The sequence below is a fragment of the Cervus elaphus genome, chromosome 13 (genome assembly GCF_910594005.1).
Source record: "Cervus elaphus chromosome 13, mCerEla1.1, whole genome shotgun sequence".
Classification (NCBI taxonomy): Eukaryota; Metazoa; Chordata; class Mammalia; order Artiodactyla; family Cervidae; genus Cervus; species Cervus elaphus.
The window spans coordinates 38,022,971-38,041,971 of record NC_057827.1 but is presented as its reverse complement, the minus strand read 5'-3'; the positions used below and the strand labels follow the sequence as shown (position 1 = coordinate 38,041,971).

General features: G+C 43.9%; 1 pseudogene; it reads right to left on the bottom strand.

The window, feature by feature from the left end:
• Nucleotides 1-846: 846 nt before the first annotated feature.
• LOC122706756 lies at nt 847-2,879 on the bottom strand (annotated as a pseudogene).
• Between the last annotated feature and the right edge of the window lie 16,122 nt (nt 2,880-19,001).

Below are 19,001 nucleotides of genomic sequence, written 5' to 3'. Positions count from 1 at the left end.
AAACTGGTAAAAAAAAAAAAAATACAGGAAGAAATGTACCCAATAACTATAGGCTATAGATACTCTTTGAAACTTTCAGATATCTTGAAACCAATGATTTTCTTTATAGTGAGTTTCCTTTGGAGATAAATATATTTATTCACAAACACAGGTGGGAATGATGAAGGTGGGGAGCCGCTGGCTCAGCCCAAGGTGGAAGAGCTCCCTGAAGGTCACTTGGGGCTGAAGGAGGATGTGCCCTCAGGACACCAGAGGCTGCACAGAGCCCCGGTCCCAGGACTCCAAGGCAGGGCTGTGACAGGCACTCAAGCTGGGCCTAGGAATACTGAGGGCCTCCTGAAACCTTCTCAGGCTTCTGAGCTCTGCCTGTCTGACACAGGGAGGGAACACTGCATGGGGTGAGCTACACCTTTGTAAACTCCCCCATTTCTGTTAGGGTGGACAAGTGCCCCCCTGCCTCAACCCTCAACCTCATGTGGCCTCCTTCCAAATCTGGATCCTCTTGTTTTCCCCCAGGGCACTGGGATGGGGGGAGGGGAGTAGGTGTGGACGAGGAAGAAGGCATATGGATGAGACACAAGGGTTGTCAAGAAGAGGGTCGTGTATTCCTGACAGGGGTCTCCTTCTCTGATGGAGCACATGGGCAGCTGGAGGGCAGCTGGCCCTGGGGACATGTGACTGGAGGGAGCTGGCTGTCAGTGCAGCAGGAGTTTTAATTCCAGAGTTGGAACAGGGTGGTGTCTTGGAGGCAGAAGCCAGTAACAGATCAGAACTATAAACAGGTCAGACATGGCAGGTGCTGAATGAATGTGTTTAGGTAAGTAAAGGAGAAATCCATGATTTCTGCTCCAGAGATGGAAGTTTATTAAGTTTCAGGCAGCCTAGCTTCAAACCACTTTGCCCAGTGCCTCCATCCCAGGGAAGATGGACAGATCAGTCCTTGGAGAAACCTCAGTCTTGTCCCTGAAGTTCGTACTGTTTCATTGTTTTTTGGATCCAAGGCAGAGAGCTTGAGATTCTGGTGAAGACCTGTGGAGGTGACCCATCCTTTGTTCCATAGGACATAATGCCCTGGGCCACACCGTTACACACAAGCGGGCCCCCGGAGTCACCCTGTGGGCAGAGAGGGCAAGGACTGAGCTCACCTTCTTCAGGTCTGTTCTCCCTGCCACCCTGGGGTGGGTGGTCTCTGTTAGGGGCCCTGGCTGATATAAGGCTCTTGTTGGTCCTGAGGTTTCAGTCTGGCCCTGACAATCCGCCTCCTCCCACAGGAAGCCCCTGCCCATGTGGGACTTTGAGGCAATGTCCATCCCCCAGGGACAGCAGACAGAGACAGGACAGGAGGACAGGCTGGGGACAGAGGACAGAGCTCGTTCCCACGGCCCCGGACCCAAAGACCGAGGCTTTGCATGGATAGTACGGGGGATCTCACCTTAAAGGAACTCTTCCTCTTTCCTGGGTCCCCTGCACATATCTGGGTGTTGGTTCTGTAATATTTGTAGCGAGAGGTGCATTTCTTGGCCCTTTGGACTTCAAGCTGTACCTCCTGTAGTTTATTTGGGTGGGACATATCCACGTCAAGTCGCCCCCAGCCAGCCACACTGCATAGCATCCCTGGATTCACCGTATCCCAGTCCCTGGGCAGACTGATGGGGCTCACAGCAGTGGTCACTTTCGCCTTCCTTGTCAGCTGAAAGCAGAGGAAAGGCATTCTTACCTACTGATGGCCCATAGAGACTGCAGGACGGTCGTGGGCTTGCCTTCTTCACAGCCCTGGGACCACAGAAGGGGTCATACAGGAGGAGGATCTGGAATGAGGTCATGGGGGATGCAGAACCCAGGAAGGAAGTGTCCTGGGGTCAGTGTCCCACCTGCAGTAACATGATGTCGTTGGTCAAAGTCTTGTCATTATAGCGTGGGTGCGGGATGGCTCTTCTCACTGCGATGACCTGCTGGGTCCTCTCCTGCTTCTTGATGTTATGTGCCCCCAGGGTGACGTCGATTGAGCTGCACAGAGAGCAGAGAGGGAAAGGGAGTCACAGGAGACACAGGCCAGGAACCTGAAGGAATGCTTGGGACAGGGCGGGACTTAGGGAGGGGAGAATTCTAGGCGATGGGCCCTGGAACTGAGCATCTCTGTGCTGTCTGCTTCCTTCAGCCTGGGCAGGGTAGTAGTTCCTGGGTCCACGGAGGGTGTGCAGTCCTCACAAGTTTGTCTGTGTCTAGGAAAACGTGAATTTTTCACACGTGCACTCTGGGCTCCAGGGTGCAACTTTGGCTTTCTTCCATATTATGTTGGATCAGACCCTCTCTCCATGCGTCAGTGGCATTGACCTGTCCCTCTCTTACCAAAGCTCACCTGTCCTCCAAAGAGCTTCTTACCTTACCTGCTGGCCTAGGTCTGCAGCCCCTGAGAAGAGGGTTCCCTGGGAGGGCTCAACAGAGGGATGGGGACTCGGGCACTGCTCCTCACCTTCCCAGGCAGTGAGCTGCTGTCAACACGAAGTCCTCATGCACAAGGAAACCCCCACAGATCAAAATGTTCTCTGCAGTGTGTATTTGAAGATATGCCATGTGGGGACAGGAGTGAGGCTTGGCCTCATGGCCCCCAATGATTTTCCCTGAAAGAAAGACACCAGCCTACCCACTGCGCTCATGGAGCCAAGGCTGGGGAGGGGAGATGGGTCCATATTTGCTCGTCTTTGACCTGAGTTAGAAAAGTTGCTGAAGATGGGCCAGAACGAGGGTGTACATGAGTGTAGCATCTGAGCAGGTCTGTCCATGTAGGGAGGGACTGGGCCTCTGAGGGCGGGACCGTTACTTACCTGCCTCCCCAGTGGGGACAGAAGAAGGGCCGCCAGGAGCAGGAGCAGGACCATCTCTGCAGGAAAGCTGCCCAGATCTGAGTGGCTGCTACTTCCCTCTGGTCTTTTAACCAGTGTCTCCTCCCTGTGTTGTGGCTTTTCTCATTTGAGATTTCTCTGAAATCTCACACCTCTGTCTGATTAGGTCCTGGGGTCTGAGTGGAGTGTGTACTCTGTGGTCACTACAGAAGCGCCCGTCAGCTCTTGGCTTAGTTCCATCACTCAGCAGGAAACAAGAAAATCACTACAAGTAGAAGTAGTGAGACGTTGTATCAACAAATACCAGATCTTTGAGCCCCAGCATTCTGGGTCCCATGATGAGAGATTCATGACATAGAAGTCTTCATTTCTGTGGTTCACTTTCATTACCAGGGTGATTGTGTACTGAGGCCTCTTTGTATGAGAAATTTGGAGATAAGCTCTCTCACTTCTGGTGGAGGAGACGAAACCATCAGGGTCAAACAAGGATGGTGAGAACCATGGTGTGAAATATACAGGATGGTGTGTAAGAGTGATGCTGAAGAGTTATTAAGCAGTTATTAAAGATTGAGTTTTTTTTTTTTAAACAGCAACATTGTTTTCCCCATGAACCTGCATGTTGCTCAGGATACAGTGTGGATAGCACTCCTCTACTCCTCTTGGTATCAGGGAGGTTTGAAGCCTGGATGCTGAATTACTTGATGTCTCGCTCACACATGCCCAGTGGATGGTGCTGGCTGCTCACTGGGCGTGTTGGTTTCTCTCCACGAGGCACCTCAAGTCACCTCTGTTTCTGGGATTCTCATTCTCCCTCACACACGACATGTTGTTGGCTTTCTCCCAAATAAGCATCTGCCTAGAAATAAGCCAGGCACAAGTTGGGCTCTTTTAATTACCTAAATTTTGACATCCCATGGCATCTATTCTACCATATCCCTCTGTTTGAGGCAATCAAGAGCTCCCAGCAGATTAAAAAGGAAGGGCCCTAGATTTCATCTCCCAGCAGGGGTCTTGCAGTCAAGGAAGAAGAGCCTGTGGGATGGGAGTTCCACATGAAGTGAGAATGGATGCCAGGGAGGCAAAGCAGAATTCCCCCACCACTACCCAGAGAGTGGCCTTCTGATGTCCCCATACAATTTGCCAACCAAACTATCCCGGTCATGTCCCAATAATGGAAAAGGTGGAGAGAGTCATATAATTGAAAACATCATGGGGCCTAAACACCTTGATCTCAAGTCTCTTCTAAAGCAATGAAACCTTTGATTAAGAAACAAAGCCCACTGCTAATATGGATTCTGGCAAGGGAGCACAGTTAACCAGGGCATGGATGGTGTCCAAGCCAAGCCCACATGGGGTGAGAATGTGTCCACACCTGGCTTCTCTCCTGTGTGGACACATGTCTCACCCTACACCCTGCGTTGGACATCCTGGATCAGGTAACAGAATACATGTGAGGCAGAGATTCAATGTCCACGTGAGGTAGGGAGGGTGTTCACACAAGGGATGGGTAGTTTCTGATCAAGGGGGATTTATAGGCCTTCTCGGGGGTCTGGGCAATCAGGTGGGATTTATCAGAGCAGGACAAATAGGGTGAGGTGGGCATTGATAGGAAGGGGCTACCTAATGTGCGTCACCAGATCCTGGGGTGTGGGGATCAGGGGATGCACTTGGGGATGATGGGTGAGAGATCGCTTATATATATCTCTGCAAATGCTAATCAGATAAGTCAACTTATTAAGGCTACTGAGCTAGGTTTTTCACTGAGGATTAGATGATAATTGTGGCATCAGTGTTAATTTCCTGGGTCTGAAGGTTGGATGGTGGCTACGTATGTCCTTGTTTGTAGGAATTACATTCTATAGTATTTGAGAAGCAATGGAGTGCTGTTTCAGTAACTTATACTAGCAAACGGTTCTGGAGAAGAAAATTTTTGCATTGCAATTGCAACTTGTCTATGAGCTTGAGATTGTTTCCAATTTAAAAGGAAATCTGTACCTTTCATATATATTATAATGACCTGTTTTGAGATATAATTGAAAAGAAAATCTGTTACAGTATGGGCCTTCTTGGGGGTCTGGGCAATCAGGTGGGATTTATCAGAGCAGGACAAATAGGGTGAGGTGGGCATACCTCAAATATAGGTATGAGGCTGAGGAAAAACTTAAGCAGAATTGTGAAAAACCTATTCACGCAAAATGTTAAACTGCTTCTGAAAAGCACAAGAAGAGTCTTCAGAAGCAGCAAGATATTCTTAGTTCTCGAATACAATGGATCGACACCAAAAATGTACTGATTCTCCCAAGTTAATATATGAATATGATTATAAAAATAATATATAAATGTGATTTTTTTAAGAAACCTATTGAATTTTTTCTCTTAGTGTTCCACAAGTTCTAGACAATTTCTAAAATTTATGTGGAAAATAAACATGAAAGAATCACTAGGGAAATTTTGTCCAAATGAAAAATGTATAATAAGGGAGAAGGTTAGCCTATCAGAGCTAAAAACTATGAAGGTTCTTTCCGGAACACAGTGTGATTTACTCTCTGTTCTTCTGCCTTGCTTTTCTGCTCTATAGTGTTATATACCATTTTGGCTTCTTTATTGGCTTTCTGTTATATATCTATGATTATTTTAGCTGTTACACTGAAGCATATGCCTTCAGCTTCCCCTGTGGCTCAGATGGTAAAGAATCTGCCTGTAATGCTGGAGACCTGGGTTTGACCCCTGGGTTGGGAAGATCCCCTGGGGAAGGGAATGGCTACCCACTCCAGTATTCTTGCCTGGGAAATCCCATGGACAGAGGAGCCTGGCAGCTACAGTCTATGGGGCTGCAAAGAATCAGACAGGACTGAGCAACTAATACTTCCACTTTTTTTTTCACTCAAATGTGAACCTCGTAATGGTATATTTTCACTTGTCTTCCTTCTCACATTTTGAGTTATCTTTGTCATACATTTCACCACTATATGCCTTAAATACTATTTTGCCTTAAATAGTCAATAATCGATGTAAGAAATTGATATAAATTCTTTTCCATTTAGTCACTTTAAAAAAATTAAAGTATAGTAACTCACAGTATTTGTTTCTGGTGTACAGTATAGTATTCGATAATTTTATAGTTTATACTCCATACAAAGTTATTATATAGTATTGACTACATTCCCAGTGCTGTACATTGAATCCATGCATCTTATTTATTTTATACCTACTGGTTTGTAGCTCTTAATCCTCTTCGACTATCTTGCCTCTGTCACCACCCACTCCCCTCTGGTAACCACTAATCTGTTCTCTGTATCTATGAGTCTGTTTCTATTTTGTTACATTTGTTTAACTCTTTTATATTTTAGATTCCACATATAAGTGAAAATGTATAGCAGTTAGACTTCTCTGTCTGATTTCACTAAACTTAATACTTTCCAGGTCCATTCATGTTATTGCAAATGGAGAAATTTCATTTTCTTATGGCTGAGTATATATTATTGTGTGTATATATATGCCACCCCTTCTCTATCCATTCATCTGTTAATGGATGCTGACCTTGATTCCATAGCTTGGCTTTTGTAAATAATGCTTCTTTGAACATTGGGGTGCATATATTAATGACATTGAATTAGTGCTTTTGTTTACTTTGGATATATACCCAGGTGTGGAATTGTTGAATCCTATGGTAATTCTGACTCAGACGGTAAAGTGTCTGTCTGCAATGATGGAGACCCGGGTTTGATCCCTGGGTCGGGAAGATACACTGGAGAAGGAAATGGCAACCCACTCCAGTACTCTTGCCTGGAAAATCCCATGGACAGCGGAGCAGTCAGCTACAGTCCGTGGGGTCGCAAAGAGTTGGACATGACTGAGCGACTTTACTTTACTTTATGGTAATTCTATTTTTAAGTACTTGAGGAACTTTGGTACTGTTTTCTCTAGAGGCTGGACTAATTTATATTCCTAACAACAGTATACTGGCTTTTTCTTTTCAACGCATCCTGTTAACACTTGTCATTTGTTATCTTTTTGACAGTAGTTCTTCTAAGATGTGTGAGGTAATATTGTGATTTTGATGTGCATTTATTAGGTTGGTGCAAAAGTAATTGCGGTTTTTGCATTTTGCTGTTTGATATTGGAATGCATTCTTTAATATGGTTATGTCATACGTCATTTTAATGCACATTTCTTGCTTTATGTTTTTTTTGCTAATGACTTGTTACTTGCTGTTGGTTTATTTTTATTTGAGACTAGGAAAATGATGTTACACAAAAAGCACATTGATCGATTTTCTTATTCCAGTTCAAAATGGATTGTAAAGCAGCAAAGACAACCTGCAACATCAACCACACATTTGGCCCAAGACTGCCAATGAGCATACAGTGCAGTAGTGGTTCAAGAAGCCTTGCAAAGGAGATGAGAGCCTTGAAGATGAGGGGCGCAGTGGATGGCCATTGGAAGTTGACAAATACCAAGTGAGAGCATCATCAAAGGTGATCCTCTTACAACGACATGAGAAGTTGCTGTGAACTCAGCATCGACCATTCTATGGTCGTTTGGCCTTTGGAGCAAAGTGGAAAGGTGAAAAAGCTCGAGTGGGTGCCTCATGAGCTGATCTCAAATCAAAAAGATCATCATTTTGAAGTGTCATCTTCTCTTACTCTACGCAACAACAATGAACCATTTCTAGATAGGATTGTGACATGCGACGAAACGTGGGTTTTATATGACAGTGGCAACCACCAGCTCAGTGGTGGGACTGAGAAGAAGCTCAAAAGCACTTCCCAATTCAAAATTGGACCAAAAATGGGGTCATACTCACTGTTTGGTAGTCTGCCGCCTATCTGATCCACTATAGCTTTCTGAATCCAAGTGAAACCATTATGTCTGAGAAGTATGTTCAGCAAATAGATGAGCTGCACCAAAAACTGTGATGCCTGCAGCCAGCACTGGTCAACAGAATGTGCCCAGTTCTTCTGCATGACAATACCCGATCACACATCACACAACCACCTCTTCCAATGTTGAATGAATAGGGCTGCAAAGTGTTGCCTCATCCAATATTTTCACCTGACCTCTTGCTAACTGATTACCACTTCTTCAAGCATCTCGACAACTTTTTGCAGAGAAAGCACTTCCACAACCAGCAGGAGGTAGAAAATACTTTCTGAGAGTTGGTCAAATCTAGAACATGGATTTTTACTTTACAGAAATAAATAAACTTCTTTCTTGTTGGCAAAAATGTGTTGATAGTAATGGTTCCTATTTTGATTAGTAAAGAAGTGTTTGAGCCTAGTTATAATGATTTAAAATTCAGTTTGAAGTTGCAATTATTTTTTCACCAACCTAATACCTCATAATGGGTGATGTTGAACATCTTTGAGAAATAAGAAAGCCTTCCTCAGTGATCAATGCAAAGAAATAGAGGAAAACAATAGAATGGGAAAGACTAGAGATCTCGTCAAGAAAATTAGAGATACCAAGGGAACATTTCTTTTTTTTTTTTTTCCCTAGGACTGCCCCAGTTTATTTCTTTTTTTTTTTTTTTTTTTTTATTAGTTGGAGGCTAATTGCTTCACAACATTTCAGTGGGTTTTGTCATACATTGACATGAATCAGCCATGGAGTTACATGTATTCCCCATCCCGATCCCCCCTCACACCTCCCTCTCCACCCGATTCCTCTGGGTCTTCCCAGTGCACCAGGCCCGAGCACTTGTCTCATGCATCCCACCTGGGCTGGTGAACATTCCATGCAAAGATGGGCTCAATAAAGGACAGAATTGGTAGGGACCTAACAGATGCAGGAGATACTAAGAAGAGGTGGCAAGAATACATAGAAGAACTGTACAAAAAAGATTTTCATGACCCAGATAATCATGGTGGTATGATCACTCACCAGAGCCAGACATCCTGGAATGTGAAGTCAAGTGGGCCTTAGGAAGCATCACTACAAAGCTAGTGGAGGTGATGGAATTCAAGTTGAGCTATTTCAAATCCTGAAAGATGATGCTGTGAAAGTGCTGTACTCAATATGCCAACAAATTTGGAAAACTCAGCAGTGGCCACAGGACTAGAAAAGGTCAGTTTTCATTCCAATCCCAAAGAAGGGCAATGCCAAAGAAGGCTCAAACTACCACACAATTGCACTCATCTCACACACTAGTAAAGTGATGCTTAAACTTATCCAAGCCAGGCTTCAGCAATACGTGAACCGTGAACTTCCAGATGTACAAGCTGGTTTTAGAAAAGGCAGAGGAACCAGAGATCAAATTGCAACAATCACTGAATCATCAAAAAAGCAAGAGAGTTCCAGAAAAACATCTATTTCTGTTTTATTGACTATGCCAAAGCCTTTGACTGTGTGGATCACAGTAAACTGTGGAAAATTCTGAAAGAGATGGGAATACCAGGCCACCTGACCTGCCTCTTGAGAAGCCTGTATGCAGGTCAGGAAGCAACAGTTAGAACTGGACATGGAACAACAGACTGGTTCCAAATAGGACAAGGAGTACATCAAGGCTGTATATTGCCACCCTGCTTATTTAACTTCTATGCAGAGTACATCATGAGAAACGCTGGGCTGGAGGAAGCACAAGCTGGAATCAAGAATTCTGGGAGAAATATCAACAACCTCAGATATGCAGATGACATCACCCTTATGGCAGAAAGTGGGGAAGAACTAAAGAGCCTCTTGATAAAAGTAAAAGAGGAGAGTGAAAAAGTTGGCTTAAAGCTCAACATTCAGAAAACTAAGATCATGGCATCTGGTCCCATTACCTCATGGGAAATAGATGGGGAAACAATGGACATAGTGGCTGACTCTATTTTTCTGGGCTCCAAAATCACTGCAGATGGTGATTGCAGCCATGAAATTAAAAGACGCTTGCTCCTGGGGAGGAAAGTTATGACCAACCTAGACAGCATATTAAAAAGCAGAAACATTACTTTGCCAACAAATGTCCATCTAGTCAAGGTTATGGTTTTTCCAGTGGTCATGTATGGATGAAGGAGTTGGACTATAAAGAAAGCTGAGTGCCGATGAATTGATGCTTTTGACCTGTGGTGTTGGAGAAGACTCTTGAGAGTCCCTTGGAGTACAAGGAGATCCAACCAGTCCATCCTAAAGCAGACTGAGTCCTGGGTATTATTCGGAGTGACTGATGTTGAAGCTGAAACTCCAATACTTTGGCCACCTGATGAGAAGAGCTGACTCCTTGGAAAAGACCCTGATGCTGGGAAAGATTGAGGGCAGGAGGAGATGGGGACGACAGAGGATGAGATCGTTGGATGGCATCACCGACTCGATGGACATGGGTTTGGGTGGACTCTGGGAGTTGGTGATGGACAGGGAGGCCTGGCATGCTTCGGTTCATGGGGTCACAAAGACTCGGACACGACTTAGTGGCTGAACTGAACTGAACATGTTTTCATGTACCTGTTGGCCATCTTCATGTCTTCTTTGGGAGAATGTCTATTCAGATGCTCTACCCATTTAAAAAATTGCTTTTATTTAAATATAGGTGACTTACATGCTGCGTTAATTTCTGCTGTACAGAAAAGTGATTCAGTTATTCATATATATCCTTTTCCATTATGGTTTATCACAGGGTACTGAATATAATTCCCTGTGCTCTGACTATTTTTCAGTTGGGTTATTTTCTTTTTTTAATATTGAGTTGTATGAGTTCTTTATATATTTTAAATATTAGCCACTTATGAGACGTATCATTTGCAAACACTTTTACCTATTTAGCAATTTTCTCTTTTGTTTTGTTAATGATTTCATTGCTGTGCAAAAGCTTGGAAGTTTGATTAGGTCCCATTTGCTTCTTTTTGCTTGTTTCCCTTGCCTGAGGAGAAATAGCCAAAAAACTATTGCTAAGTCCTGACCAAAGAGTGTACTGCTTGTGTTTCCTTCTACGAATTTAATCATTTCTGGTTGTTTATAAATTTATCTTCGTGTATGGTGTGAGAAAATGTTCTAATTTTATTCCTTTATGTATAGCTGTCCTGTTTTGCCAAAATGACTTATCAAAGAGACTGGCTTTCCTCTATTGTATGTATCTTGCCTCCTTTGTGATATAAATTGACCTTATGTATGTGGGTTCATTTCTCGGCCCTCTGTCCTGTTCCATTGATCTATGTGTCTGTTTTTGTGCCAGTTTCATACCATTTTGATTACAGTAGCTTTATAGTGTAGTCTGAATTGAGGGAGCATGATGAAAAGAAGTGAAAGTGCTAGCTGGTCAGTTGTGTCTGCCTCTTTGCAACCCCATGGATGGTAGCCTGCCAGGCTTCTCTGTCCCTGTAGTTTTCCAGGCAAGAATACTGGAGGGATAGCCATTCCATTCTCCAGGGGAGCTTCTTGACCCAAGGATAGAACCCCTGACTCTTGCACTGTAGGCAGATCTTTACCATTTGAGCCACCAGGGAAGCCTCAGAAAGCATGATATCCCCATCTTTATTCTTCTTCCTCAACATTGCTTTGGCTATATGGGATCTTTTGTTGTTCCAGATGAATTATTTGTGGGACTTTTTGTTCTAGTTCTGAAAAATGTCATGGGTGTTTTTATACAGATTGCCTTAACTGTAGGTTGCTTTGAGTAGTTTGCTCATTTTAGTAATAATAGTTTTTTCAGTCCCTGAACATGCAATATCTTTCCATTTATTGGTATTGTCTTCAGATTCCTTCAATCAGTGTTTTACAGATTTTAGAGTATAATACCTTCATGGGTAAATTTATTCATAGTTATTCTATAAACTTTGATTGGATTGTAAGTGGTATTTTTTTCTTTTTCTGAGAGTTCACTACTAGTGTATATACAAATCAAAATAATAGATTTCCATATATTAACCTTGTATCTTGGAACTATTGACTTTATTTATTCTAATCATTTTTTTGGTAGAGATATTCAAGTTTTCTATATATAATATTGTGTCATCTGGAAATAGTGACTGTTTTTTTCTTTCATTCCAAATGGATGCCTTTTATTTCTTTTTCTTGTCTGATTGCTGTGACTAGGACTTCCAACACTATGTTTAATAGAAATGGTGAGTGGGGGCATTTCTACTTTGCTCCTAATCTTAGGGGAAAAGCTTTCAGCTTTTCACTGATGAATGTGATGTAAGTGGTGGGTCTGTCATGGAAAGTGAAAGTGTTAGTCATTCAGTCATGTCCAACTCTTTGGAGCCCATGAACTGTAGCCCACTGTGTTCCGTTGTCCATGGAAATCTCCAGGCAAGAATACTGGAGTGGTAACCATTCCCTTCTCCAGAGGATCTTCCTGACCCAAGGATTGAACCTGGGTCTCCTGCACTGCAGGCAGATGTTTAATGTCTCAGCCACAAGGGAAGCCCAGTGTGGATCTGTCATAAACAACCTGTATTTTGCTGAGATATGTTTCCTCTATACCAACTTTGTTGAGTTTTTATCCTGAATGGGCTCAGACAGTAGAACCCATGTTGTGTCAACTGTACCACTGTACAATCACAATGCCCAGCAGTTAGTAGGTGATCCACCGGCATTTGTATTGATAAATGAAAAATGTGCTTTTCAGTCCTACTAAGGACAGGAGCCCTTTCTAACTCAGAAGGCCCCAGTTGACCAGCAGGGAATCTTGGCCCAGAGACCAACTATGACTAAAGGGACAGGATGAAAGGTACCCTTTCAAACTATTCAAACTAATCACTTGGATCACAGACTTGTTTAACTCAATGAAACTATGAGCCATGCCATGTAGGGCCACCCAAGACAGGTGGGTCATGGTGGAGAGTTCTGACAAAACATGATCCACTGGAGAAGGGAATGGCAAACCATTTCAGTATTCTTGCCATGAGAACCCCATGAACAGTATGAAAAGGCAAAAAGATATGATACTGAAAGATGAACTCCCCAGATCACCTGGTGCCCAATATGTTACTGGAGAAGAGGAGACAAACAGATCCAGAAAGGATGCAGAGGTTGAGCCAAAGTGAAAACAATGCCCAGTATGGATGTGACTTGTGATGGAAGTAAAGTCTGATGCTGTAAAGAATATCGCATAGGAACCTGGAATGTTCGGCCCATGAATCAAGGTAAATTGGAAGTGGTCAAACAGGAGATGGCAAGAGTGAACATAGACATTTTAGGAATCAGTGAACTAATATGGACCAAATGGGCAAATTTAATTCAGATGACCATTAAATCTACTCCTGTGGGCAAGAATCCCTTAGAAGAAATGGAGTAGTCCTCATAGTCAACAAAAGAATCCAAAATGCAGTACTTCAGTTCAATCTCAAAAATAACAGAATTATGTCTGTTTGTTTCCAAAGCAAACCATTCAATATCACAGAAATCCAAGTCTATGCCCCAGCCACTAATGCCAAAGAAGCTGAAGTTGAATGGTTCTATGAAGACCTACAAGACCTTCTGGAACTAACACCAAAAAAAAAAAAAAAAAGATATTCTTTTTATCATGGGGACAGGAATGCAAAATAGAAAGTCAAGAGATACTTGGAGTAACAGGCAAGTTTGACCTTAGATTACAAAATGAAGCAGGGCAAAGGCTAACAGAATTTTGTCAAGAGAACACAGTGGTCCCAGCAAGTATCCTCTTCCAACAACATAAGAGATGGCTCTACACATGGATGTCACCAGATGGTCAATGATGAAATCAGACTGATTATATTCTTTGTAGCTGAAGATGACAAGCTCTATACAGTCAGCAAAAACAAGACCAGGAGCTGACTGTGGCTCAGATCATGAACTCCTTATTGCAAAATTCAGACTTAGTTGAAGGGAAAACCACTAGGTCATTCACGTATGATCTAAATCAAATCTGTTAAGATTTTACAGTGGAAGTGACAAGTAGATTCAAGGGATTAGATATGATAGATAGAATGCCTGAAGAACTATAGATGGAGGTTCATAACATTGTACAGGAGGTGGTGATCAAAACCAACCCCAAGAAGAAGAAATGCAAAAAGGCAAAATGGGTGTCTGAGGAGGCCTTACAAATAGCTGAGGAAAGAAGAGAAGCAAAAGGCAAAGGAGAAAAGGAAAGATACATCCATCTGAATGCAGAGTTCCAAAGAATAGCAAGGAGAGATAAGAAAGCCTTCCTCAGTGATCAATGCAAAGAAATAGAGGAAAACAATAGAATGGGAAGACTAGAGATCTCTTCAAGAAAATTAGAGATACCAAGGGAACATATCATGCAATGATGGGCCCACTAAAAGAGATAAATGGCCTAACAGAAGCAGAAGATATTAAGAAGAAGTGGCAAGAATACACAGAAGAACATTACAAAAAAGACCTTAATGACCCAGATAACCATGATGGTGTGATCAATCACCTAGAGCCAGACATCCTGGAGTACAAAGACAAGTGGGCCTTCAGTTCAATTCAGTTCAGTTGCTCAGTCACGTCCAACTCTTTGTAACCCCATGGACTGCAGCATGACAGGCCTTCCTGTCCATCTCCTGGAGTTTACTCAAACATATGTCCATTGAATCGGTGACGCCATCCAACCATCTCATCTTCTGTCGTCCCCTTCTCCTCCCCCCTTCAATCTTTCCCAGCATCAAGTTCTTTTCGAATGCGTCAATTCTTCGCATCAGGTGGCCACAGTAATTAAGTAATGCTAACACACTTCAACCAGCGGAAACCAAGCTGTCAAACCCCAAACTTTCAACCAGTTATTTGATCTTTCTCACAAAATTGCCTCACAGCCCTTTAGTTACAGGACAAAAATGTTTGCAGCAGAAAACGCTTCTGGCAAAGATTTCTGTGGCACAGATGCTTACAGTGAAAACACTGGACACGTTCTTTTAATATGTTGTTGGACTGGGTTTGGACTTTAATCTGATTAAATTTTTATTAGGACTTTACATCTATATGAAAGAGACTAGTACAGACAGACTTTAGACTCTGTGGGAGAAGGCGAGGGTGGGACGTTCTGAGAGAACATCATTTAAACAAGTATACTATCAAGGGTGAAGCAGATCACCAGCCCAGGTTGGATGCATGAGACAAGTGCTCAGGGCTGGTGCACTGGGAAGACCCAGAGGGATGGGATGGAGAGGGAGGCGAGAGGGGGGATCCGGATGGGGAACACATGTAAATCCATGGCTGATTCATGTCAGTGTATGGCAAAAACCACTACAATATTGTTAAGTAATTAATCTCCAACTAATAAAAATAAATGGAAAATAAAATAAAAAGCAGTAAAACTGAGTTAACATAAAAAACAAAAAGAGAGACCAGTGAATGACTCCTTTGTTCATTGTGTTTTTCCTTGTGCCATTGGTCAGATTTTAGTGTTTGGGTTATTCCAGCTTTCTAAAAAGAGTTGGGAAGTGTGTGAGTCAGGGTCCTGGCAAGAAACATTCTCCCCACTGACAAATGGTTTAAACAGAGAGTCCTTATTTTTATTTTTTATTTTTTTTACTTTTAAAATATTTATTTATTTAGCTACCCCAGGTCTTAGTTGTGACACTCGGGATCTTCGAGCCTCATTGCAGCATGCGTTAGTTGCAGCTTGTGCGATCTATTTCCCCTAACCAGGGGTCAAACCTGGGCCCCCTGCATAGGGAATGCAGCATCTGAGCTACTGGTCTACCAGAGAAGTCCCTAAATAGCGAGACTTTAATGAAGGGAGTCCCTACAGAAGTGTGGATAAGGTGCAGGGGACAAACGAGGGACAGTGAGGCACCCAGAGACTAGTACTGATGGGGAGACACCAGCAGTCCCAGGGCTGCAGGGACGAGGGAGGCGCCTAGAGCTGACCCCTGGGAGAACAGGTCCAGGTCCAGGTGCTTATAAGATTACTTTGTTGTTGCTGTTCAGTTGCTAAGTTGTGTCCAACAGGCTCCAAGACATTCTCCAGGCAAGAATACTGGAGTTGGTTGCCATTTCCTTCCCTGGGGAATCTTCTTGACCCAGGGATCGAATCTGTGTCCAACCGCATCGCCTGCATTGACAGGCAGATTCTTTACTGCTGAGCCACCAGGGAAGCCCCATAGAGTTATTCTTTTACCCTCAAAATGGACAAAATCCTGCATGGTATTTCTGTTTGATTGTTTGTTTTTAATTATTTGACTTAGACCAAAAGGAACCTTTTACGTGTTTAAGCTCAGGCTTCCCATCAGGAGTATCATCTCCTTTTTTGATTCTTGCTTTTGTTTCATTTGCTCAGTTTCTTCTTTGGGCCTCTATGTCTACTGTGGTCTCCCCGTTCGTGTTTATTCCCTTGGACTTTTCCTCAGCCTTCTCAGAGGGCTTAGGTCTGTCTCCGCATTTATAGATTCAGTCTTCTGTAGTTTCGATTCTGTCCATTACCATCATAATGCAATTTTAAACCTACTGCTGCCTTTGTAGTTTCTTTACATCCTTTTCTTTCTGTGTCTCTCCTATATGGTTTGCCTGTGACTTCCACCTTCCTCTCAGCCAGCAGCCATCTCATTTCATTCTTCCCATTTGTATTTCAGCTGCCCTTTCTTAGAGTTTGTGTTTTCAAAGTAGATCTGGTCTGAAAGTTATTTGTGTGTCTCAGATAAATCATCTTCAAAGGAATGGTTTTTCTCTGCCCTTTGAAAGACTTGTTCCTTCCCTTCATGATACAGAATCTTTCAAAGACTCCGTGTGTTTGAAGCATTTGAGTGTGCATGTGGGTGTGTGTTTGCTTTTACTCCTCCTTAAAAAATCAGTGTTTTGTTAAATCTTATTATTTTCCCCCAAACAAGAGGGGAAGAATTGGATTCTTTTTGCTCACCATTCACCTGGATATTTTTCCAGGTCCTGTCATCTTTTAGGTTGAAGGACTGGTTAATGCCAACTCATGTCACCAACTGGCTGTGAACACAAATTGTCTTTGTCATTATGTGCCCCCGCTCATCTCCAGAGTTGACTTGCAGGTCTCCCTGGCTGTAGGGCTTGTGTGTGTGTGTGTGTATCTGTGTGTTTGTCCTGTTCTTTCTCTACTCAAGTAGAGCCTTCCAAAGGCTATTACCCGCTCAGGGATCTAGTTAGGGGAACAGAGTGGGAATTGGCAGTGAGCCAGTGGGGACTCTTCTGTCTGCACCAGGGGCCAGCGATACGCCAGGCTCCTCCACTAGGTAATTGATGCAGCCATGATAAGACTTGAGCTCACCCTGTCAAGGAAGAGGAAACGTGGTATCAGGGAGAAACCGATTCAGGGAGGAGCTCCCTCCCAGTTATACACGTGGCCTAGCAACCACAGGCACCCCAAAGCCTTCCAGTCAGCTCTTCCCCAATGCCATTGATCCACAGCCCCGAAAGGGCTTCTGAATGACATATTCTCTGCAAGCCCCATGTCCCACCACCTGCTCTCGAATTCAGGGGCAGTTGACAAACATTGCCAGGATCTCATCTACTTATTTCTCTTGAAGGAAGTTTACCTGTCTAAGAAACTGGTGTTGTGAACAGCCCTTCGGGGGGGGGGGGGTCTCCGTTGAATCTGGATGATGGGTGTTTTCCACAGATCCCCAGCATTCCTGCCATGGAAATGTGCTTCCCCTGGCTTCCAGGTTGACTCAGGGCTTACCCTTATTTTATTATTTTTTAATAAAAAAAAAAATTTAAGGGGACTTCCCTGGTGGTCCAGTGGTTAAGAATCTGCCTTCCAGATGGTGTGGAGATTCCTTTAAAACGAGGAATAAAGCCACCATATGACCCAGCAATTTAACTCCTAGGTATACACCCTGAGGAAAACAAAATTGAAAAAGACACATACACCCCAATGTTCATTTCAGCACTCTTTACAGTAGTTAGAACATGGAAGCAACCTAGATGTCCATCGACAGATGAATAGATAAAGAAGTTGTGGTACATATATACAATGGAATACTACTCAGCCATAAAAAGGAATGCATTTGAGTCAGTTCTAATGAGGTGGATGAACCTAGGGTCTATTGTACAGAGTGAAGTAAGTCAGAAAGAGAAGGATAAAAATTGTATACTAACACATATATACGAAATCTAGAAGATGGTACTGAAGAATTTATTTGCAGGGCAGCAGTGGAGAAACAGACATAAAGAATAGACTTACGGACACAGGGAGAGGGGAGGAGAGGGTGAGATGTATGCAGAGACTAACACGGAAACTGGCATCACCACGTGTAAAATCGATGGCCGCCAGGAATTTGTTGTGTGTCTCAGGGAACTCAGACAGGGGCTCTGGATCAACCTAGAGGGGTGGGATGGGGAGGAGATGGGAGGAGGTTCAGGAGGAAGGGGATATATGTGCACCTACAGCTGATTCAGGGCTTCCCTTGTCGCTCAGCTGGTAAAGAGTCTGCCTGCAATGCAGGAGAACCAGGTTTGATCCCTGGGTCGGGAAGATCCTCTGGACAAGGAAATGGCAACCCACTCCAGTATTCTTGCCTGGAGAATCCCATGGACAGAGGAGCCTGGCAGGCTACAGTCCATGGGCTCACAAGAGTTGAACACAACTTAGCGACTAAACTGCCACCATAGCTGATCCATATGGAGGTTTGACAGAAAACAACAACATTCTGTAAAGCAATTATCCTTCCATTAAAAAAAAAAAAAAAGAAGAAGCTGCCTTCCAGTGCGGGGAACACAGGTTCGATCCTTGCTAAGGGAACTGAAATAGCACACGCAGTGGGGCAGCTCAGCCCACGCACCACAAATAGAGAGAGGCCCAGGCATTCAAGCAAGGATCCCCCAGGCCACAGCTAAGAGCCAACACAACCAAAAATAAAAGTAAATAAATACAATGCTAAAAAAATTTTTCATATGTTTACTTGTTGAGTTTTCCCTTCTATGTCCTTTTGATCAGCTGGGCTCTGGGAGGAAGCAGAGCCCTGCACCGGCATACCTGGGTGCTATATGGGATTCGTCCTGTCCTGGATGCAGCTGAGACCCAAAACTGCATATGAAAGACACCAGGAACCCATGTGCCTACATTCACAGAGCCTCCAGTGAGGGCCAGGAGCTCACAGCATCTCCCCTCTGCAGGGCTTGCACGGGGGCTGGACTGGCTCTTCTCTCATCAGCACCACGGCTGCCCACAGTGACTGGGAGAGGAGCTGGCACGGGGGCGAGTCATTGGCCACGTGGGGAGCCCAGCGCAGGTGGCAGAGGGTCCACCGTTCCCTCTCATGGGGGAGATGGGGACGGGCGCTTTCCCTCCCCAGGGCCACAGGGGAT